The 26,191-nt window shown below is 35.9% G+C and overlaps 2 pseudogenes; one reads left to right on the plus strand and one right to left on the minus strand.

Moving 5' to 3' along the window:
- The first annotated feature begins 1,606 nt into the window (after positions 1-1,606).
- On the plus strand, positions 1,607-7,804 carry LOC120146008 (annotated as a pseudogene).
- Positions 7,805-8,861: 1,057 nt separating this feature from the next.
- LOC120146007 lies at positions 8,862-18,823 on the minus strand (annotated as a pseudogene).
- Positions 18,824-26,191: the final 7,368 nt, after the last annotated feature.

Here is a 26,191-nt window from a genome sequence, read left to right on the forward strand (position 1 = left end):
TTGAACAATTCTAGAACAAAGAAGAACACTCAAGAATAAATACAATTGAACACAATAAGTGTTCTTGAAAGCAAAATGAATATTGAATGAAAAATAGGCTTGAACTGCTCAAACTTGAGGTTTGATGCTTTCTCTTTGATTATCTCTTGATTCTAATTGCTTGATGTTTCTTGTTGTTGATCAATGGCTTCTAAGCTTGCTTAACACCTTGAATCACTTCTGAACATTGGGGATGATTAGAGAAAATATAGCCGTTTTAGTGTGAAACAATTAATAAAACAGTTTAGAGCGTGGGGGGAATCGGTACCCCCTATGGGAAATATTTCGACCATTATACAAGGGGGGAATCGGTACCCCCTGGGGGGAATCAGTTCCCTCCGAGCATACTGAAATTCTCGGAGCCAAACCATTCAGGGGGAATCGGTTCCCTCTGAGCAATATGGAATTTTTGGCTTTAAAATGGTTCGAAATACTTTGTAAAATTATTTTGAGATTGTTTTAAGATTAAAACTTAATTTTACACTTGAGTAAGGATTAAAAATGATCTTTGAAAGATTTGGAGTAATGTTTTGATATTCGAATAGTTATATCGAAAATACTTAGAAAATCATTTGGAAAAATCTTAAAATTCATTTAACTTAATTTGTTATATCGAAATATCAAAATGTTTTCAACAGTATCGATCCCAAAAACATCGAAACCGATAATTATAATGTAATAGGTAAATTTACAATGTACTCTGTAGAAATATATTAGTTTTATGAGAAAATATATCTACATAATGTATCGACACATTTTAAGTTTGTGTCGATACTTTTTTCCAGAATGAATGTCCAACGAGGTGCACACATAAAGTGTCGATACATTTATTAAAAATATCGATCCCAAAAATCGAAACCGATAATTATAATGTATTAGGTAAATTTACAATGTACCCGGTAGAAATATATCGGTTTTATGAGAAAATAAGTCTACATAATGTATCAACACGTTTTAAGTTTGTGTCGATACTTTTTTCCAGAATGAATGCCCAACGAGGTGCACACATAAAGTGTCGATGCATTTAAAATTGTATCGATCCCAAAAACATCGAAACCGATAATTATAATGTAATAGGTAAATTTGTAATGTTACCGATATAAATATACAGTTTTATGATAGAATAGGTCAATATAAGCGCTACCTATTACATTATATAAGCGCTACCTAATATGTTATTGTGCTTGATAATATTTCCAGTAATTAACCTATTTTATTATATAAGCGCTACCTATTACATTATATAAACGCTACCTAATATGTTATTGTGCTTGATAATGTTTTCAGTAATTAACCTATTTTATTATAAGTGCTACCTATTACATTATATAAACGCTACCTAATCTATATTTTACCTGATAATATTTTTAATTAAATAATAAAATATAACCAATTTAAATTTTAACCGATCACTTTTTTAAATTTTTTTTAACTGCCGCACAGCAAAACTACCCGCGTAATACTAATAATCATTAATAAAAGCAAGGGGCAAGGGCTTCCACCTCAGAAGCAACTGAGCTAGAAGCGACAACTTTCTCATATCTCATTTGAATCTCACAAGCAAGAAGCGATCGTTACTATTACTGCGTTTGTTACTTCCTAAATCATAGGTACTCTTTCAAGTGTTTACTAAATCTGAATTCACTGATGATCAAACCCTAAAGTATTAACTCCTCACTGTCTTTGCTAATCCTTCGGAACAGTACTTGAAGCAACTCATAGCCAGCTATGGATGAAGAGTACGATGTCATAGTTCTGGGAACGGGTCTGAAGGAATGCATCCTCAGCGGTCTTCTTTCTGTTGACGGACTCAAGGTCTTCTTTTTAGTTGTCCTCCTATTTACCTTTTGCGACCGTTTCCAATATTTTTTTTCTCTATTTTCTTTTAAGTAATTGATTTCCGGTCCTAGATCTTGACGCGTACATCCTAGATTTGTGTGAGGATCTGTTAGATCTGGGTGCATCTTAGATTTCTGTAAGGATCTGTTGGATCCCGTTGCCCTGGATTAGGGCAAACACCACGCCTTTGCCTATCTTTCTGATCTATCCTCTAACTCATCCTTTTCCTGCACCGTTACTTATCGAGGTGCCTTTAATTAAGGCAAGAATCTGTTTAAGTTTTCTCGTCGTTTCTAGAAATGGGATCTGTTTCCCTAAAATTTTCAGTCCTCTTGTAAATAGTGGCTGTAATGATGCAATTATGCTGAAATTAACCAATTTAATCTAATCACGGGATGCCAACTATTGGCATGGAATGTGAACAATTGGTTATTTTTATCCTGCATGTATGAATCATGATTGATAACCGGAGCTAGTAATTTTGGAAGTGACTACCTCAGCTTCTTTGACAATTTGGTTTTTAAAAATTTGTGTAAATCCTCTGTATCATTTAATCATTCCTAATTCTTTGCTTGGCTTTCTAACTGTATAATTCTTGAAAATGTTTGGGCTAAGGTAAAGCAAATCTTCTAGATAAGCTTGATTTTCTTATATGCTTTTCTTGTGAAAGGATAATGCAACTTGTTTATTCTATAAGTCTTTGCTTCGCTCTTTTCGGATCTGCATGCTTTACAAAATGATGCTATATATTTATTATATTATTTAGTTGTTTGTTGATTCATTTGGTGCTGCTCATCTTGAATTTAGGTCCTGCATATGGATAGGAATGATTACTATGGAGGAGAGTCTACATCACTCAACCTCATTCAGGTTCCATTTTCTGCAATGTCCAAATGTTTATCTAACCTGTTGAATTCTTTTCCATTTTCTATTTATTGATTAATCTCTTCATATTATTTTTTGGTAGCTCTGGAAGAAGTTTCGAGGAAATGATAAGCCTCCAGCTCATATGGGCTCTAGTAGGGATTATAATGTGGACATGATCCCTAAGGTGATTTTTCCCTTTTAAGGCTTGAACTTTTTGCAGCTTTTATTCTTCTGCAACGAATATGCTAACTTTTATTATTCTTGGCACTAGTTTATGATGGCAAATGGCACACTTGTGCGTGTTCTCATTCATACGGATGTTACAAAGTATCTTTACTTCAAAGCTGTGGATGGTAGCTTTGTTTTCAATAAAGGAAAGGTATAATATCTTCTTTGGACATTTCGGTTTGTCTTTACTTGGGCTATGTGTGTGTGTGTGTGTTGTGATTTACCCTCTATTTATTGGTTTCTACCAATTTTATCAGGTTCACAAGGTGCCTGCAACTGACATGGAGGCACTCAAGTCTCCACTTATGGGAATATTTGAGAAGCGGCGTGCACGGAAGTTCTTCCTATACGTTCAAACTTACGATGAAAAAGATCCTAAAACTCATGAGGGAATGGACTTGACGAGGGTGTCAACCAAGGATCTAATTGCGTAAGGGCCTTCTTCCCTTTAACTAGCTTCCCTTGTTTGACGGCCTAGTATGCACTATAAAAAACGTAAATATTTTTATATGTTTCTCTCCTTTTGGTTGGGAATACTTTTTGTTCAGAGGAAAGTTATCCATTCATATCTTTATGCCCCCCCAGTTTCTTTTGAACTTGCATCTTTCTACGGACTGCTGCTGCTCTTATCTGCTTGGTACCGGCTTTTAGGTAATAGAGCACCCTAGCCCATCTTGCATGTCTTAAGGGATTTTTTTTGACAGGAAATATGGACTTGATGATAACACTGTGGATTTCATTGGTCATGCATTGGCACTTCATAGAGATGACCGCTACCTTGATGAACCTGCACTGGATACTGTGAAGAGGATGAAGGTGATTGGTGTCTCGAGTTTTTGATTTATGGTTGGTTGAAAGTTCAGGGTGATTATTTATGGTCTAAATTAATTCTCTTTGTTATTTGATAGCTTTATGCGGAGTCTCTTGCACGTTTTCAAGGTGGATCTCCATACATTTATCCACTGTATGGATTAGGGGAGCTGCCCCAGGTTCTCATCACTATCACCCTCTCTATCAACTTCATTTCAACCGCTATGTAGTGCAGTTTTGTGAAGTTATTACACATCTCCTTTGAAATATCTCAGGCTTTTGCACGGCTTAGTGCTGTGTATGGTGGAACATATATGCTGAATAAACCTGAGTGCAAGGTAAATAGTAGTGTTTGTTAGATTTCTAATCTCTTCGCTTATGTTATCGATAGTTTTCATGAAATTTCTGCTGCTGAAATAGGTTGTTTAACCTTGAATATACATCATTGTGTATTTCCAGGTGGAATATGATGATGAAGGTAAAGTTTGTGGTGTCACATCTGAAGGTGAAACTGCCAGGTGTAAGAAAGTGGTCTGTGACCCTTCCTACTTGCCAAACAAGGTAGACTGCACTATTTTCCTTTACTTCAGCTTCGCTCGGAAGCAGAGTAACTCATGCTCTTATGAGTTCACCTTCAATTTAAAGAATGTTTAAGGAAAAACATTTTCTCAATAGGTTCACTTTCCTGCATTCAAATATTTCATTTTCCTGCCGAACCTCTTCTTAGTTGTGGTTGTTCTTGAAGATCCTTTCCCAATGAGAAGGATGAGATTTCCATGCATTTAAAACTTGACCCAAACGAGTAAAATTGGTTTGCAATCACTATTTTACAATAGCACTTTTTTTTGATAGGAAAGAAAGGCCTCGTTAAAACCCCCCTTCTTAACTAAGGACCTTATAGAAAGGTCATTAATCATAAGAAGGAGGGAAAGAGTGCCTTGGAACTTTTATAAATATTGAAAGTTACATAATAGTTAAAAATACTACTAAATTGCTTGACATAAGACTGAAACACTCCTCCCATCATAAAAACCTACACACAAAGTGGAGAAAATCATAAAATGACCCTTACAATCACCCAATCCCTTCCTTTGCTAAGATATCTGCCTCTCCATTACACTCCTTAGGAATCAACCTAACTGAATGAACCTTATCACTAATAAGCCTTGAAATCTGAAAAACAATAGGCAAGAAAAAAATAGGTGCCAGAACCGAAGAATGAATCCATTCCACTGCAGACGAGCAATCACTTTTGACGATCAACCTAGCAACTGAAGCCCACCTAGAAGACAGAAAAATATCCAAGCCTCTTTTTATAGCTTTTAATTCAGCCAGAGGGGGGATTGCTTGACCAATACTCTCTGAGAAAGTCAAAAGAGTGCAACCATTCCAATCTCTTAATAAACCTCCAATACCTCCACCCGAATCAATCTGCCTAACGGCTCCATCTACATTCATCTTTAGGAAGTCTACTGGTGGGGGTAACTAGCGCAAAACAACACGATCAATAACATTACTAGAAGAAACACCATCTGCTAGAGATGGATTACCAATCAGCACATCCTCTTGTATAGTAATACCCGGAAATTTGGCTAGGAACCATTTAGCAATCCTGAATCTAACAATGAAGAATAGTGACACTTTGTCAATAGGAGTTCCTTCGAAAACCCTTGCGTTCCTAAATTTCCATACAGACCAAATGGCTCCCAGAAAACTTCCAATCGTAGATTTCGCCCTCAACTCACCCCAGGAACAAAGAAGAGAAGGAGGATCCTGTGGTAGAACCATGGCAATATCCTAGAAATTAGCTACCTTATTCCATAATTCCCAAACCACAATACAAGAGATGAATAGATGCTGCACAGATTCCTCATGTTTCTTACAATAGGGACACAGAATATCATCCCGTAGGGGTAGACCTCTCTTGACCAACTCGACTTTGACAGCTACTTTCTGATGAGCAAGTTGCCAAAGGAAAGCTTCCACCCGAGGTGGTGCAAAGCCCTGCCAAACCCCTTTCGTCCACACTGCAGTACCCCCAGACATAATACCAAGAGTATTCCTACAGATTTAATGAGAACAATCCATCTCCTAGCAGTCCACGATAAAAAATCATCCACAAGTTCTGAAAGTTGAATATCCTTCAACTTAGACATCAACTCCAACCATTGGACCAATTCCCAATAACACAAATTTCTCCTGGTCTGGACAGTCCACACCCACCCACTCGATTCGAAGCTGCCAAACTCCTCAACTTTCCCCTCTTTATTAGGAGAGAGCACAAAAATTCTTGGAAAAAGGAATTTCAGAGGACAGTCATCCGCCCAAACGTCATTCCAAAAAGAAATAGACTTGCCATACAATAGCACTTTTAAGAAGAGATGAATTTCTTACTTTTGCAGTCCTTATTTGGAATCAATTGGAACCTAGATGCTATAACTTTATTGAAATGATTGCCAAATCTAATTCCATAGTGGCTTAGTTATGAACTATTAAATATGAGATAGAAGTTGATTCTCTCATTAACCTCATGAACTTGTGTCTACTCTAACAGGTTAGGAGGATTGGAAAGGTTGCCAGGGCTATTGCTGTCATGAGTCACCCAATTCCAAACACCAATGATTCTCATTCTGTGCAGATTATCCTGCCACAAAAGCAGTTGGGTCGTAAATCAGATATGTAAGTTAACATTGGATTTTCTTAATAGGAAGTGTAATTAAAGTAAAATAATGATGTTTCTCATTAATTATAATATATATATATATATATATATATATATAATTTTTCCATTTGATTGAATAGAACAATATCTGGGACCTCTCTTGTCTTGGTATCCTTGATTCTGGGGTAGAGTCCCTCCCGCAGGTTCTTGGAACAGCGAAAGAGAAATATGTTTATATTCTTTATTGTTTTGGACTTATTTCCTAGGATGGGATCCTGAAAACAAATTTTATTGTTAAATATTTTAAAGAAGTAGGATTTGCATCTGCTGTTTTTACCTTGCTTCGCCAACTGTTCTTTGGGTTTAATATTCCTAGAAGAAAGTCGAGAATAATTCAACTTTAGGCTTGTCTTCTTGGAACTGAGCTTCTGTTTTGTTGAAGATAATTCAATTTGAGGGGCAAACCTGAAAAAGTTGAAGATATCTCATTACTTATTATGATTACCTACTGTTGCTCTTCTGTTTTTATTCTAAAATTTAGGATTGTTGTGTTTGAGCAGGTACGTCTTCTGTTTGTTCATATTCTCACAATGTTGCTCCAAAGGGCAAATTCATTGCATTTGTTTCTACAGAAGCTGAGACAGATCACCCTGAGACTGAACTAAAGCCTGGAATTGACCTTCTAGGTTCTGTTGACGAGATATTCTTTGATATCTATTACAGATATGAACCAGTCAATGAACCTTCTCTTGACAATTGTTTCATATCTACAGTAAGGATTTTTAGTTGTTTAAGTGGTCTATTTGGTTTTTGCTCAGAATAATTGTGGCTGAATGCTAATTACTATCTGATTATTTTTGACAGAGCTATGATGCCACAACACATTTTGAGTCAACTGTCACAGATGTACTTAAAATGTATACCATGATTACCGGAAAGGTAAGCTTTGATGTTTTTTGGTTGTCATTGTTTCCAGTCTATTACATTGTTTAAAGTTCACTCTATTTGATGGATAAATAGCTTCTGGACTTGCGAATTAATTTGAGAGGGAATGTGTAATTTGGTAAATGATGTGGCTTTCTTCTCTTTCTGTTATCGTTGTGGGTCCCCCCGGTTTAGACTAATGCTACAAGTATTTTTGAACAGGTTGTTGACCTCAGTGTGGATTTGAGTGCTGCCAGTGCTGCAGAAGAATAATTACCTTAAAGAATAGTATTTGCCAATGTTCGTGTTTGTGTTTCTTACAGTCTGAACATTGCTGGTGGGATTTATTTTTCTTTGCACCATAGTTTTTCTTTTATGTACTAATTATACCAAATGATATTTAAAAGTTACTTGGAGCTGTGTTTTTAGATGAAATACATGAAAATGGCAGTGGTTAAAAGACAACCAACTACTTGCTTTCTCGAAATTGTCATGCCAACATGAAGCCATTGTAGCTTTGCATTACATTGAATCGATTGGTGTTGTACTGAAGAGAACCAGCTAGTGTTTGGTTTTAAGGAATAGTTTGGACTCAGAAAGGAAGCGATGATGGCATCATGACAACAATTGCAAATTTAGGAAATTTGTATGGTCTTCCCCCCCCCCCCCCCCACACACACACAAAAAAAGTTTTAGTTAGCCTCCCTAAAGTTTTAAAGTATGAAATATAAGTACAAGGTAGTATATGTTTAAAGATAATTTAACTATTTGACATTGAACTTTTGTATTATATCATTTATGGTGCTCGAATATGAGATTTTAAGAAATAACAATTTCTTTATTATCAATGTCAATTTGTGTCGTTTTGCTTTCTTTGTGTTATGTTTGTTTGTATGTATGAATGCATGTGTATGTAGGCGCGTAGTTAAAGTGAATAGATGGACATGTTCCAGTCATACTTGCTAAATTGCTAAGCTAAAAGCCAAGTCATCAACAAGATGAAGTTAAGTCCCCATCAACAGAATATAAGGATGCTAAGATGGAGTAAAGCAAATCTGGGTATAATTTAAAAAAGAGTAAATTATAAGTATTAGTAATTGGATTTTACTCTCTCTTACTTTGTTCATTTTACTTTTAATTTTTAATTGCTACGTTATCCGTTAATTGTTAACGGAAAGTGATTTAATTGATAAGAATTAAACAATTAGATGATTTGATTGATAAAATTAAAAAAACAATGATTAAAGTAAAAGCAGTAAATAGCTAAGTAGTCAATGGTATAATTTACCCATAAATAAATAAATAAACACAAACTAAAAAAATAAAGAGTAAAATACATAAATGGTCTTTTGACGATAAGGCATTATTTTGTTTAGTACTCTGACTATTAAAATTTTCCAATCCTGAACGGTTTACATATATATGATCCAATCCTTAATACAGAAAACAAATATTTGCAAGCTACCTTGTCCATTAATTTTCCCTTTTCTCCTTTTCTATCATACCAAACACTTGTCTTTTTTCCCCCTCCTATGTTTCCATATCTGCATGGCAGTGCTTCTAAATTTCCGAGGGACTTATCCAACAATTACGGTGCCCCTTCTTCGTAAACGAACAAAAATAATCGAAAGAAAAAAGGTGGTAAAAAGAAGATTGTCCAGAGGAAATGACAATGGGGATTATGACTCTCTCACTTTTGCTCATTAACCTACTCACAAACTTTATTATATAGCTCAAGAGTATCAGGATGGTTGGGATCAAGACATAGAGCTGCTTCACAGTCTCTTACAGAAGACATATTATCGCACATTGATTCGTGGAAAGCCGCTCGAAGATGTAGTAGCTGCAGGTCTGGCTTGAAAGCTAGTGGTTTTGTCAGCTCTATAATTGCTTCATTTTCTTTGTGATCATCCATTAGAACTGGAAAGACACAAACTTCATGTTAGAGGCCGAAAAAAAGCTTGCCCCACATGCAAATATGGCTTCAGTATTCAGGATCGAGAACAAATATCAACCAACTACCGTACTCTAAACTTGAATTTCTTATGGATTAAATATAGCAGAGGACAAGGAATCCAATTCTTAATTTTATTCAATAATTTCTTTTTCTCATCTTTCCATTAGGATCAACAACATTTGAACATTTTAAAGGATAGATGATGGACAAACAAGGACATAGCTAGGATCAAACATTAAGCGGGGTTAAATTGTTTTATACCGAAAGAACAAGACTATTGAGTATTTAAATAAAAAAATTGGGAGGGGCAAAGGTCTTATTTGACTAATATTTAAACTAAAAAGGATCTAAAATGTCATTATACCGAAAAAATTTGTCCCTGATGACTAATAACATTTATAGTGATATAATTTAACAGAAATCTTGATCATGAAAGCACCTCATGTCAAGATGGATATCATTTTGCCAAATACTATATATATATGCAAAGAAAGACGAAGTACAAAGGAAGTTCTTAATTTTATTGGTTGAAATCTGAGAATTGAGAACCCTTTGGTTTTATGCCAAAAGGAAAACTGAAAATACAGCACATGGAAACAGATTTAACTCTCAAACATTAAAGATAAAGGCTTCAATATGACTAAAGATATATAGGAATGAGACATGTGTTGAGCTGATGGAAAAGAAGAGCTTAGAAGAAGGTAAGAAAGATGTAAAGCCATGGGAAAATTAGTTTACTCAACCTTCAAATTTATCTATAATTAACTAATGCGACATTTGGTAGGAGTATTATTTTTTCCTCATATTTTAGTAGCTGAGATAGCAATAAACTAATTTCACTAAGTAATTTTCAGCAACTCACATAAATTAGTTTGAACAAAGAGAAAAAAAAATACTTATTTTGAAGAGGTATTATTTTTTGCTAGAGTTTTTGCTTATCCTTCTTATTTCAAGTTTAACATTGTACTAATCCTTCTTTATGTTATGAAAAACTATTTTAATACTTATTTAATAATTAAGTTTTTCCTTATGTAGCCAAACGAGGCATAAGCGTCTATTGAGTTGGGTCTACCATTACAGCTAATAGCATTCTAATGTTACGTTTTGTAGGAATGTTACTTTTCCTCATATTTTATTACATAAGTTGGCAATAAACCAACTTCATTTGGTAATTTTTAGCCACTTACTTGACTTAATTTGAACAGAGAGAATGAACAATTTTTTACTTCTGTTCTTACTCTTCTTTCTAATTTCAAGTTTAGATTTGTACTAATTCTTCCTTGTATTATGAAAAATTATTTTAAACTTATGTTATAATTAAGTTTTCCCTTGTGTTAATTACTTATGTAACCAAATGTAGCATGAAAGCGTAAGAGTCACAGTGCATTGCAATTCTGCAAAGCCTAATCAAAATCAAGGTCAAATGCAGCAATTAACAAAGTTGTTCGAGAAAAGTAGCCACAACCGTGGCCAAGGAACTTACCTGCTGCTCTGTATCTGTATGGATATGTCCTCAAGGGATCTAATTGTGTTGCCATAGAAAGATCACTCTTTGCCATGTCCCGGTCAGAATATTCTGAACGCTTCTCATAAGCTGAAGCATTGTTGAGGTGCCTTCTCTATCAGCTTAGTCATCTCATCATATGCAGCTTTACGCTGATTTTTTAGATGAAATACACGTGCTAAACCCTGATGTGCCCGTGTATGCTTAATATTCAGTGCATTCATGTAACAATCGGCAGCAAGATCTAACTTTTCAAAGTCTACATACACACTACCTAAATTATTCAGTGCCTGCAGAAATGTGGAATCAGTCAACCCAAAACGAATTCATTGTACTTATATAACTAGGTTTTTCTATAACTATATGGCTGGAGTTAAAATTGCTCCAAAAATACTCACTTGTCCTTTCCGAAGTCCATCTGAAGGGCATCTAAGAGCATCCAGAAGAAGTTGGATAACATATGCTGAGGACTCTTGATCAAGACTAGTATCTGCTAAAGCATATGCTTTGAGGAAGAAAGCTTCAAATGATCTCTGGATGGAAATTGACTCCTCTGCTTTAGCTAGTGCTTCTTCACAGTGACCGGTGTCATACGATATCCATCCTTCATAGACAAGCCTTTCATGTTCTGAGGTAGAATGGTTTCTAGCCAACCGTAGACTACGCATTGCAGCCTTTTGACAATTTAACCTACAGCATCCAGTAGCAGCAAACACTTAGAGCAGTTGAACAGAATATCACATTCTGTCAGTGTTTGAATTAAAGTAGTGTGGAAAGAAGTTATATGCCTCATTTATCTGGATCAATTCCATTGAGATACAAACTCAAGTGCAATCGTAATAAATTGCAAGTTAAAAGACTGTGATTGCAACTGACATGTACAACACATTTGATATAATAGAGTTTGTAGGTTATGTAAGTGTAAGGTTGTAGGAATTATAGAAATGAGCTGTCAACCCCTTAAGTTAAGAGATTCTGTAATTATTCTCTGTTTTTCAATCCCTTATTTCAAGGGATTACATCTCCTAGGATTAGTATCTTTCCTAACTTAGAGTTTCCTAGTTTAGAGGCATAATTTGTATATAAATATGTAATATGTTGTACTAAATGTATACATGAATAAAATAACAGACACTTACTTTGTTTTCTACATTGTATCAGGTTAGAGCGATCAATCCGATTTCCGCTTCTCTTTAAATCAATTCCTGTTCAACTTTATTTTTTTTCATGGTTAATCCGGGATCCCTCAGCATCCGAAATCACTTCCCAAACCAGCCCCTCTCAATCTGATTTTCAGATTTCAGATTTTTTGAGTAGCAGAGGAAAAATCGCCTCTGGTGTGAACATTGTATGAAACCAGGCCATATGATAGATCAATGTTGGAAGCTACACGAAAAACCAGTTGATTGGCAGCCCACACGGTCCAGATTTCAAAAGGAGACCCATATTGCCTCTCAAGATGATTCCTCAAGCAGTTTTAGCAAGAAATAGATAGAGGAGCTGCAGCAGATTTTGAGCAGTATGACAGCCAAGCCTACCAATATGACTTATACTACTACTGATGGAAATAATTCATATGTTTCCTCGGTACAATGGATAATAGACTCGGGTGCATCAGATCATATGACAGGAAATATTGATCTCTTGGAGGAATATAGTGAAAGCAGCTTACCAGCTTCTATCAAAATAGCAGATGGCTCTCTCACTACAGTCAAAGGGAGTGGTTCTGTTACTTTAAACAAAAATCTACTACTTCATAATGTCCTCTATGTTCCTAGACTTGCATGCAATCTGTTGTCAGTCAACAAATTAATTAAAGACTCTGGTTGTAATGTTGTGTTTGGTACTGGTGGTTGCATTTTTCAGGCACAGAGCTCGAAGAGGGTGATTGTCAGTGCTAGGCTGGGCAAATGATTGTACACCCTTGGAGGTAAAGCATCTCATAATCATGTCTTATCCAGTGCTCTTAGGAAACCAATTTTATCTTCTGATCTCAATACCAATAAAATTATGTTATGTCACTCTAGATTAGGTCATCCTAATTTTTTATATCTTTCCAAAATGTTACCGAACTTATTATAAATAAAGATCCATCTTTGTTTTCCTGTGAAATTTGTCAAATAGCCAAACACACCAGAAAAACCATATATTGCAGTCAAATTTGAACCAACAACACCTTTTTCCATCATCCATAGTGACATTTGGGGCCCTTCTCCTGTCAAAAGTATTTATGGGTATAAGTGGTTTGTGTCTTTTATAGATGATTACTCTAGGACAATATGGGTATTCTTAATGAGAGAAAAGTCTGAGGTTGAGTCTCTCTTTAAAATTTTTTATCAAAAAGTTGAAACCCAATTTGACACAAAAATCAAAATTCTAAGGAGTAACAATGAGAGTGAGTATTTGAATAAAACCCTTGGGTATTTCTTTAAGGAAAAAGGCATTGTTCACCTTACTTCTTGTGTCAACACACCTCAACAAAAAAGGTAGCAGACAGGAAAAATAGACATCTTCTAGAGGTTACCAGGTCTCTTATGTTTGTTGCTAATGCTCCTAATTATCTTTGGGGGAAGCTCTTCTTGCAGCCACTTACCTCATCAATAGAATGCCAAGTAAGACTTTAGATTTCAAAATTCCTACTAAGGTTTTGTTTCAGCTTTATCCCCATTTTAAACATTTAAACTCAAGTCTTTCTCCTCAAGTGTTTAGGTGTACAACCTTTGTTCATATCCACAACAGAGGGAAATTAGATCCTATGTCCATAAAGTGTGTGTTCTTGGGCTATTCTTCGAGTCAGAAGGGTTACAAGTGTTACTCACCTTCCACAAAAAAAACCTATGTCTACTTTGATGTTACATTTTTTGAAAACCAACCTTATTTTTCAGGAACATAACTTCAGGGTGAGAGTTACAAGGAATTTCAGGGCTATTCTTTACCTATTAATGTCTCTCCAAAGTCGGCTAGCACTGCCCCAGTTCCTAGTGAGGGTGATGGAAATAACCTAAATAACTCTGATGAATTATCCTCCTCCTTATCTCAGCACTCTAGTCCGTGCAAAACACCTTCCACCACTACCAAAAATGCACCTAACAATGACCCTAAAACCATAACCCCCAACCAAAACAACTCAGTGTTTACTCAAGAAGAAGGAAAGATGTTGTTGAAGAAATCAGTCAGCCTAGCATTTGCCAAGAACTAGATTTGGATCCTGTTGCAGCTGAAACATAAGGTAATGATGGTTACCAAGAGGCTACTACTATTGATCTTGATGACTTTCCTATTACTATTAGGAAGGGGTAAGAAAATGCACTGCTCATCCCATAAATAAGTATGTAGTAAATGGGAAATTACAGTATAATTTTAGGGCCTTCACTGCCATCATTAACATTGTGAAAATCCCAAGAAATGTGACAGAAGCATTTCAATCTCCTGAGTGGAAAACGACTGTGGAAGAGATAAAAGCGTTGCAAAAGAATAAGAAATGGAGTTTAACAGATTTGCCAGAAGGGAAGAGAGTTGTTGGATGCAGGTGGATATTCATAGTCAACTATCATTCGGATGGGAGTGTGGAAAGATACAAGGCAAGGCTGGTTGCTAAAGGTTTTTCTCAGTCCTATGGCATCAACTACCAGGAGACTTTTGCACCGGTTGCAAAATTGGATACTATCAGAATATTGTTATCAGTAGCTGTTAACATGGACTGGAAATTGCATCAGCTGGAGATAAAGAATGCTTTTCTGAATGGGAACCTTGAAGAAGAGGTATACATGGAGGTTCCCCCCAGATTAGAAGGAAAAGTCGCTAAGAAAATTGTGTGCAAGCTCAATAAATCCTTATATGGCTTAAAACAGTCTCCCAGGGTTTGATTTGATCGATTTGCTAAGGCTATGACACAGAATGGTTTCAAACAAAGCCAAGCGGATCAAACATTATTCAGAAAAATTACACCGAGTGGTAAGATAACCCTCCTAATTGTCTATGTAGATGATATGATTATAACTGGCAGTGATACAAAAGAAATAGAAAAGCTAAAGATGAATCTTGCAAAGGAGTTTGAAAGTAAGGAATTAGGGAGTATGAGGTATTTCCTGGGTATGGAAGTTGCAAGGTCCGAGGAAGGGTTGGTCATAAACCAACGTAAGTATGTTTTGGATCTTCTTGCAAAAACTGGGAATGCTCGACTGCAACCAGTTGAAACTCCAATGGAGCTTGAAATTTTGCAAGGAAAGGATTGGAAATCCAGTAAACAAGGAAACCTACCAAAGGTTAGTTGGGAAGTTGATTTACCTTTCACTGACCAGGCCTGATATTGCATACTTAGTGAGCATTGTCAGCCAACATATGAATGATCCTCGAGAAGAACATTTGGAAGCTGTTAACAGAATTCTAAGGTTCTTGAAGTTTACTCCAGGAGCTGGACTTATATTTAGAAAAAATCAAGACAGAACAGTGAATGTTTATACGGATGCAAGCTGGGGAGGTGAATTAACTGATAGAAGGTCAGTTAGTGGCTACGTACCTACGTTTGGGTAATTTGGTGACTTGGAGAAGTAAGAACAAGCGTGTCTCTCGAAGTAGTGCTGAGTCAGAGTTTAGAGCAATGGCTCTCGGAAGACTGCTCACAGAACTGGACTTAGATGACAAGAAGAATTTTGAGATTTTTAGTTACAGTCAATCAGCTATGAGTATAGCAAAAATCCCAGTGCAGCATGATAGAACGAAACACATTGAGATAGACAAACATTTTATTTACGAGAAGGTCAACAATGGAGTTGCAAAACTGCAGTACATTTCGACAAAGAAACAGCTGGCAGATATCTTCACCAAAGCCCTTCCACAAGTGACTTTTGATGAACTGTCATTCAAACTGGGTATATACAACATATATACACCAGTTTGAGGGGGAGTGTAGGTTATGTAAGTGTAAGGTTGTAGGAATTATAGAAATGAGCTGTCAACCCCTTAAGTTAAGAGATTCTGTAATTATTCTCTGTTTTTCAATCCCTTATTTCAAGGGATTACATCTCCTAGGATTAATATCTTTCCTAACTTAGAGTTTCCTAGTTTAGAGGCATAATTTGTATATAAATATGTAATATGTTCTACTGAATGTATACATGAATAAAATAACAAAGACTTGCTCTATTTTCTACAGAGTTACCATGTCAAATATTAGTTTAACTTATTTAGTAGCATTCACCCATAAGTTATACAAATAAAGACTTGTTAACCTCAAAAAAATAAACTGTGCTAATACTAGGAAGCAAATGAGGAATAGAATTCAAACATTTACTATAGAATATTTTGAGGCCAAGAACCATTATGAAAATAATGGAGTGGGGGTTGTTTTTCTTTACATCTCCTAAGAGTGGTAATTAGGCTGAACATAGTGATGAATCAAATTTCCATAACATACAATATGGTATCACCTTGACAGCAAGCAGGCTGCCATGTTCTCAACTCTCATCAGTAAACTCATTATAATGACATTTTATTTTAACTTGTCTGTAGTTAACACTTAATACAGAATCCACCTTGCTTCTCAAAATAATACAGAAGAAAACACCGCTTCGCTTATCATAAGTTTATAGTGTTAATCTTGGATCTAGTTTGAAAAGGAAAATGAACAGTCATTTATACAAGGGCATCAAGTAGTTCATTTGCACTACAAAGCAATAATGCAAGATCTTCCATAGAGTTTAAAACAAATTTTATTCTAATAGAATGAATCTATAAAGAAATTTCCATTCAACAGAGACAGCAAAAGAACCTTTTATTCAACCAGTGAAAGAGTTTGTTATGTTACCTACTTACCTTAAAAGGAGGAGAGACTGCCTGAACCATAGAAGGCTTTTTCCAGGGTCATTTGCCAACATATGGTGTACAACAGCTAGGGAACCAAGATCATCGACAGAAGACCAGCGGTCATACAATTGCATCCAGCAATCAGCCTGATTCCACTGTTGAACAAAAGGACGTAGGAGCTCCACCAAGTGGTCACCATGCATTTTCCCATAAAACATAATGTAATTTGGCTCCAGAGTCAGAAGTGCCCGAACATCTCTAAGAGCTTTTTCATAGTCCTCCATGGCAATCGAAACCCAGGCACGTAACTCAAGGCAGTCAGGGGACACCTTGAAACTAATTCTTTTACTAATTTCTGAGATGGCTGCTCCAATCTTGTTGTTCTCCAACAGTGAAACAGCTCGATACTTGTATGGAAAAGAAAGTGTTGGATCCAGTTCTGTAGCCATCTCTATATCTGACATCTTCTCCTTCCCATCACAATACAGAGAACGTTCTTGATGCATCCACCCAACTGGCTTATATTCTGAGATGAGTGAGTTAATAATCTTGTAAGCTGAATACTTGTGGCCCCGCTTGAACTTGGTTCTTGCAACACCCACTTTTGAATATATATGACCAGACTCACAAGCTGTCTCAAACCAACTTTGAGCATCTTTGTACTCTTTTCTCTCAAACATCACAGCACCTAACTGGTGATACGCAAGTTGTTTCTGCCAACTTTCCATTGCGCACTCTGTCAACCTCTCTAGAAGCATCACAGTAGTGTTAGCTTTCATATCTTCCTCCATTGCAATTTGGCTTAAGAAGAAATATAACAAAAAGGAAGCATGCCCGACTAGAGCCAATCTTTCCTTCCGGACCACAAAAATATTTCATCACATTAGGACTGTGCATTGAATTTGGGAGCTCCCTTAAAAGGATCTGCAAGCAAGCTGCCACAAGAAAATATGCATTTTCCTCCAATCCATATTCAATTAACAACAGTGCATCCTCCATATCGTTTACCAAAGATGCCAAATAAGAATCGCAATCAGACTTCAAATTGTCACAACAAAACCTATTTGAGAAAGAAAGAAGCTCCAAAATAATCCGTGGATCAAAAGAATCTAATCTTTTGGTCCTGCTATACAATTCAGCAGCTTTCATACAGTCTACTGAAATACTGCTCTGGGTAAAATTTATCTTCTCTCTTTTAGACTCCCTGAAACCACCATACAACAATGTCCTAAAAGGTAAAGATAACGAAGCAATACTGGACCGTATACACCAAATCTCATCATCTCCAATGAAAAATGACATATCCCCATAGTCATCAGAAGTGGAACATTCCTTGTCCTCAATTGAAAAGTCATCCTCAATTTCCCTTCCAGGAGTCTTAGAACAATTACAAGGATCATAAATAAATTCCGGGTTATAACCAGCTATCAAGGTAGCCTTAGGGCACTCAATGTTTCTTCCACAACAATTCATTGAATTTGTGCCAACAAGCTCATCCTCCCTCCTTTCATACCTCAACCACGCTGCTAACACAATCTTTGAATGCACATCAACGCCATGCTGCCTGGCATCTTGAAGAGTCCTCCGTAACAACTTTGGATCAGATAAGCCCTTAAAAATTGCATATTGCTCGAGATACATTCCAGATTTCTCAAATTGAGGACACTTATCAATCCTACAGTACACATCAGCTAGAGTTTCTATAAAATCAACGGCCTTTAGGCATGGTTCAATCTGGGGTTCAAGTAGATCGGAGACAGGGAGGCCATAAGGAAGCAGGGTCTCATTTACAAAAGCAAGGGGCACATTAGAAGCTTGGCAATTGTGAATAGATTTAGGTCGAACCAAATTAACATTAAGATGATCCTGAAGCTGGTGGAAGAGTTTTTCACCCACATCTCCACCACCACCACCGGTGTTGTCAAGAGCATAAACTTGCGTGCCTTTACATCTATCTAAAACCTTTAAACTACGCATTGTGGAAAATTTATTACGCTGCATCTTTGTCAAGATCAAAGGGAAGAATTTCTCTAACGGTACAACACAACAAAATCGAAGATCTAGAAATGGTGTTGTAAAAAAGAACAAAACAAAACGAAACGAATGATAAAACAAATTTACCTGCAGAACAGCAGAGCTTAGAATACAGAAGCTGGCAAGCAGGCTCAATTGGGTATTAACAAAGAAAATGGTTTCTTTTTTCTTTTCTACTTTTCACGAGAAATAGAGAGAAAGTAGAAAGAAATAAAAAGCATAATAATGAAAATGGAGATTAAAGGGAGGAAATAATTCGATAGCGAGCAACCGGTAGTTGTTTGAGTCTTTGAGAAATGGAGGTGACTGTTGAAACGGCCACACACACAGTCTCTTTGTCTCCCTCAATCGCCTAAATTTGAGAATTCATTGTTTCTCCAAATTTGATGGGAGCTGAATTGTTTGTGTTGTTGAGTGTGTTTTTGGTATTATTAATTTTTGTGTGTAAGGTCAAAGGTTAGAGTTAAAACCATATCCGATTGTTACTGACTGTGTACGTGCTGTCTGAATCTGAGGAGGAGAAACCGCTGAAGTGACGCCCTGCCGTCTTTCTAAATTCTCATCTTACCTTCTTCTCTTTCTTTGTTTTTTCTTACCTTTTTTGGCCTTCAAAATTTTCTTGATTGTCCTCCTGGTTCTTTAAAATTTTACCCAGACTAATTTGAACATATTTATATTGTACATTTAATTTTAATACGTAAATTTCAACTATAACTTTCTACGTATACAATACCCTAAACTTAAAATTTACTAAAACAATATCTACTTGAATTAAATCTTAATGATAACCTTCAAATTGTAATTACCTTCGTTAATCATTATTTTCAATCTTATACTTTTTATTTGCCATTATTTTCATTGCCCAAAAATATAAGTAAACTACATATTATGTCACTCACTTATTATTTAATATTTTTTTATTACTCATCTATTCTTTTTTTAAAATTATTCTCAATGTTATGTTTTAGTTCCATTTTGATTATTTATTGTTAAAAAAAATTAATAGTGATGTTAAGTGATATTTTTTTAATTATTGTTAAATACATATATAATATTACTTATGATTATATGTCAATATTATCTTTTGATGACATATCAATGACCAAATAGATAATTTATCCTATGTATGTATATGATTATTTCCCAATTCTACGTCTCTCGTAAATCGCAATCCACCTCCTCCACAAACTCCTCCGTTACACTTTTCAATGGGTGCTTCTTTAATAAATTGTGAGGGATATCTCTTTACATAATATAAGGATATATCTTTATATAATAGGATAAACTATACAAATGATCACTAAAGTTTGAGAAATTTTCATTTTTTTCATTAGAGTTTTAAAAGTAACAAATTGATAAGTAACGTTATCAATTTATAATAAATCGATCATTAACATTGTTGACTTATTACAAATCGGTCACTCATCGTTAATAGTTGTTGCTACAATAACATAATGTTAAAGTGACACGTTAAACTAACTGACTTAACACATTTGACCATATGAGATACCCTTTGACCAACCCTTTGACCCTCCTTTTCCTCCTCGCTACCGTATTCTCTACCACTTCGTCATCCATGCCTCGATCACATGTTCGTAAAGCCTTTGAAATAATCCTCTCTTTTTAATTTCATGGTTAAAAGATCATTTTATTTTTTAACAGATTGGATACTTGGTTGATGTCGAAGAAGACGCTTCACTCCCTAAGCTCCCGCTCTTCCACGACCCTAACGATGCAAAAACAACAAATGCATCATTTCCCACAAAAACATGTGTTTTAATTATTATTATTTTAAAGAAAAATAAACTACTAATACTTACCTTGCATAAGTTATACAAAGATGATTTTCTAAGGATCTGAATATTTGAAGATATATGAGGTGTCAATCACTCTTGAATGGTTTATCTTTAAAATTGTATAAAAAACACAATAACATTTGAAGGATGAGAAAGTAAATCATAACTAGGACCTGATAGGTAGTTGGTTCTTCCATAAAATGAAATCAAGTGATAACTCCGTGAAAAAGCCATATTTAGGGCATTTTCACTTAAGTTATTGATTGTCTAAGGGATCATATATGATCATATAGATGCATTTATGAGCATATAGTTGCATGTGGTGGAAATATATTTTATGGCGGCATTTTATTTTGTAAACGGTACTGCGTCATGGGCAAGGTATTTTGTTTGATGATATGCAGGATTTGGGAGCAAGGATAAGCAAAAGGGAGTTGTTGTGACATGATGAGACTGCTGAGCAGAATGCAAATGCCAAATCGGACGACATTTTGGAAGTGGAAAAATGAAAGATGATATTTTTATGAGCCAGTTGTCAATGTCTTCACGTGCCCTCAACCGTCAGTCGCCTAGGAGGAGACATTTGCCACCTAGGTCGTCTGATTCTGTCGGGACCACACCCAGCTATAAGCTGCCCAGGAGGGGACCATGCCCAGCTGCCCTAGAAGGGACCACTACCACAACTGCTCACCCCCTCACGTGAAAAGAGCCTAATCAGGGTATCATAGGAATTTAAACACAAATTCCTAGGTTTATTCTCCCCCTATAAATTGGAGATGAAGCCACTAAAAGAAAGAGACTTTTACACACGTCGTCTTGAGATTAATTTCAGAGAGAAAAAGATATCTCATTTTTTTCGTCAATCGTCTTTGCTGTGGTATTCCTCCATTAACAATCTAGAGAGAGTGGCGAGTTAGGCGTTCGAGAGGAGCTAGCAAGTTGGGACAGTTCGTGGTGGTAGAAGAGAGCTCCGACAGTGCACGTCGAAGGCTTTTCCTCATTCCCTTTGATATTTGTTATCTTTTATCTTATTTGGGTTATATGGAATAGATTAATTTCATGCCTTGTTTCTTGGATTATTCAAACCCCACCATGAACTAGTCTTATTTGGTGGGAGTTCCTTATGAATATTTAAATTTTACTTTAATGGATGGTTGTTTTTGTATGTTGTTATTTGTTTTGTTTATGATGATTAATGCCTTAAGGTTGTAGGAGCTATGAGAGTAGCCATTCCTTAGGAGATTGCTTAGTGTTCGAGAGAATGACTAAGTAGCATATCCTTAGTGTTCGAGAGAAACTAGGGAGGATCAAAATAAGCAAAGGGTTCTAGATAGTAACTAGGCTTAATCCAACCTAAGACATAAGACTAGAATTTCAATCGACTAAAAGGAGTAGTGCTCGGTCGAGAGGTTAGATATTAGTGCTACCGCTAAAAGGTATTACCGTGACATATCATGCTATCTGAACCAATAGGATCCCTGCACTAGCTAACGCCAATAGGTTTTGCCATGGCATCTTGAACCTGTCGAGTCCCATGACTAGAGATAGCATAGGGTACCATTAGTAAACTCTTCCGGGAAAATAAGACATAGAAGTAAGACCATCCTGAGAAGTAAACTTAAGTATCCTAAGTGACTCCTATAATTCATTCCCGTAGTAGCTTGTTGTGTGAGGAGTCTAAAGTCCTTATAATCAAATCTAGTATTTATATTTTGTTTTGTCTTTACATTTTCATTTGATTGCACTAAACACAATTTAATTTGTCAAGACATTTCCATCCATTTTTCCACGACATCTCCATTTCCTTCCACATCACACTATCATTCCATTCCCACCAACATCCATTTCATTTTGCTACAACATTCTCATTTGTATATACCATCACTAACTATACTTAAGTAAAGTAGTTAATTGCTTTAACTGAACTTATAAATTTTCCTCCAATCCCTGTGGATACGATACTCACTCATCAATATATTACTTGTTCGATTATGTATACTTACACATATTTTTGCGACCATATATAGTAGTCACAATTTGCGGACAAGGTTTTGGCATCGTTTCCGGGGAATTGGCAAATTGAAGTTAATTAGTTTTTTCATATCATTTTTATTTTACTTTTTTTTATAGTTTTACTTGTTATTTTCCTTATATTTTTCAGGTTTTTCTTGGTGTATGACCAGAAGAAACTCTGGTGAGCCAACAGAACCAATTGAACCAGAGATTGAGAGGCTGTTTAGGCAAAGAAGACGTGATATACATGCAAACATGTATCAAATTGGAAATCAAGGTATTGGCCGTGAGGAAGATCAGAATGTCGAGGCAATTCTGAATGCTGGGAATACAAACTAGACCTCATGACATTTATGATCACTTAAATCCTATCTTGGATGACTTAAATCCAGGAATTGTGGCACCCGAGATTCAGGCAACCCATTTCGAGCTCAAACATGTCATGTTCAATATGCTAAATTCAACATATTCGTAACTTCTTGGAGGTGTGCGATTGTTTCCGTCAACAAGGAGTGCACGAAGATGTATTAAAGTTAAAGCTATTTCCATATTCTCTGCGTGAACGTGAAAGGGCTTGGTTGAATGGCGTTCCAATAAGTTCGATAGAGTCTTGGACTGATCTGTGCAAAAGTTTTTTCTACGGTATAATCCACCGAACATGAACACCCAACTGAGGAATGACATCGCTTCTTTTCGTCAAGCTGATGACGAATAAATGTATGAATGTTGGGATCGACATAAAGGATTGTTTTGTAAATGTTCAAATCATGGTTTTCAAGATTGGACTCAAATGGGTAATGTTCTATAATGGAGTAAATGCGTCCAAGAGGATGATGCTAGATGCCTTGGAAAATGGGACATTACTCGATAAATCACCGTAGAGGTATTCGACATTCGGAAAGGATTGCCAACAATGATTATCAATTCCCATCTACAAGGCTTGGAATTGGGTAAAAATCACATGGAGCATTTGAGTTAGACACTAAGGATTATGTGTCCCCTCAACTTGCTGCTATCACCAATATGTTAAAGAATTTGCAAAGACCAAATGAGGTGAAAGAAGTGAAGGAAGGCAATTCAACATGTTATTATGCCATGGCAATCACCATGAAAGCTAGTGCCCGACCAATCAGGAATCCATCAACTATGTAAGAAACTACAATCGAGGCAACAACAATCCCTATTCTAACACATATAATCATGGATAGCGTCAATATCCAAACTTTACATGGGGAAATCAAGGAACCAACAATTATAATCAACCCGCTAGGCAAAAAAATTTCAATGACTCCCAAGGTTTTCAAACGAATATACCATGGCATAATTCTAACAAGAGAGTGTCATCTTCATCCAACACAAGTTCTTTGGAGGCCACAATGCAAGAGTTTATAGAAACCACAAAGACCATGCTACAAGACCATAGGACCTCCATAAAAAACCAAGGAACTTTACTTCACAGCCACAACTCATCTCTGCATGCTACAAGACCATAGGACCTCCATAAAAAACCAAGGAACTTTACTTCACAGCCACAACTCATCTCTGAGGGCGTTGGAGGGTTAGGTTGATTAAATTGACACAACATTACAAGAACGTCAATCAGGTCATCTGTCGAGTGAAACTGAAGTCATAAAACCTCATGGAAAAGAGCAATACAGTGTACTTACTCTATGAAGTTGCACTTAAATCAATGTAGAAGACAAGTTTGGGGGAAGACCGAAGAATGATTTACCCTCTGTAACCGAGCAAACTGAGTGTGAATTGCCAGAAGAAACACAAGTGGAAGAATATAAAGATGAGCGTTCATCGAGTAAAGCAACTGAGTGGGAAAACAAAAATGCCACGACAAACATTGTTCATGTCCCTTCATTAAATGAAGTCAGACCCCCACCTCATTTCCCATAAAGACTGAAGAAGCATAATGATGACATTCAATTCAAAAAGTTTGTCGATATTCTGAACCAACTTTACATCAATGTCCTTTTCTTGAAGTTATAGAACAAATATTGATACATGCTAAATTCCTCAAAGAGATTGTTACCAATAAAAGAAAAACTGAGAAGTACGAGACAGTTGCCACGGCAAAAGAATATTGCTCTGTCTTAAGCAAGCTGCCACCAAAAAGATAATATCTAGGTAGCTTTATTCTTCCATGTTCGATAGGAGAAAATTATGTTGTGAAGGCACTATGTGACCTTGGCTCAAGCGTGAACTTAATGCCTAAGTCAATCTTCGTGAAGCTTGGAATAGGAAAAGCAAGACCCACCTTTGTTATCTTGCAACTAGCCGACCACTCCAATGTTCGTATTTGTGTTTCCAATAGAATTTCTTATATTGGATTACGAGGTTGATGCCACGACACCCATAATCTTAAGAAACCCTTCTTAGCTACCGGGCGTATTCTTATCGACTATGATAAGGGTGAGCTTACCATGAGAGTGATCGACCAATGTATCACTGATAATGTTTTCTGTACTCTCAAGTACATGTGTAATACCCCAAATATCAGGTCAGTGACATTATTGAAAAGATTTAGAATTTGAGGATCTATTTGAATAATTGGTAAAATATGAGAAAATGATTTCAATTAATTTTTAGGCTAATTTATGACAATAGATAAGTCAAGAGGGTATTGTGGTCTTTTAAGAGGGAAAATGAAATTAAAAATATAAATATATATATTAGGGATTGTAAATGGGAGAAAAGAGAAAAGTAAAAACATTTCCAACCATTCTTCTTCTTTCCGTTGGTATTGTTCTCCTCTCAAGCATAAGGAAAACGTACCATAGCTAGTTTTTTCTTTAAATTATGGGTTGCATTGGTAACATCAAGTGATATGTAAGCTTAATAAAAGATTAAAGAAGGTTAAAACTATGAAATGGAGGAAATATGAGAAATTTTAGAAAATGTGGTTTTAAGTGATATGTTAATATATGAGTGTTTGTTGATGTTTACTGATAGATTTGACTTGTCAAAGAGGTAATTAAGAGATTAGAAGCATTGGATAGGATTAAGAACATATTATGAAAAGTTGTGTGATTCTTAGAATTGAATATTTTTTGAAAGATTTTTTATGTTTTAAGTGGATAAATAAAGGAATGTTAGTATAGATAGTTAAAGAAGAGTTTAATAGCATTGTATGGTATATATATAACGAAATTTAACCTCAATTGGGTGATATTCAGGTTAAAAATTGGAAATTTTGGGCACGGGTATCGGTACTGATAGAATAATACCGATACTATAGGCAAAAATAGGCTGAGTTATATATGAAGTATCGATACTGATTCAATCAGTATCGATACCGATGAGGTAGTATCGATACCATGGTTAGGCTATCGATACCAAGGAAACATCGAACCAAATTTTTGTATCGATACCGAAAGAGCCTATCGATACCATAGTATGGTAGTATCGATACCATGGCAAGGGTATCGATACCAGGTAACATCGAATCTAAAATTGGTATCGATACCGGAGGGGGGTATCGATACCATAATATAGTAGTATCGATACCATGGTAGGGGTATCGATACTGAAGAACAATAAATTTTAAGTTATGTCGATATTGTGGTAGAAAGGTTAATAATAAGTACTTTTAATTAATGTTTAAGAATAATTGTTAGGAAATGTACTAACAATTGATATCATATTATGTACTTAATGAATATGGAATAAATCAAAACCAAGCACCCGAAACAAGCAAAACTAAG

Source organism: Hibiscus syriacus, unplaced genomic scaffold (genome assembly GCF_006381635.1).
Source record: "Hibiscus syriacus cultivar Baekdansim isolate YM2019G1 unplaced genomic scaffold, ASM638163v2 tig00110895_pilon, whole genome shotgun sequence".
Lineage (NCBI taxonomy): Eukaryota > Viridiplantae > Streptophyta > Magnoliopsida > Malvales > Malvaceae > Hibiscus > Hibiscus syriacus.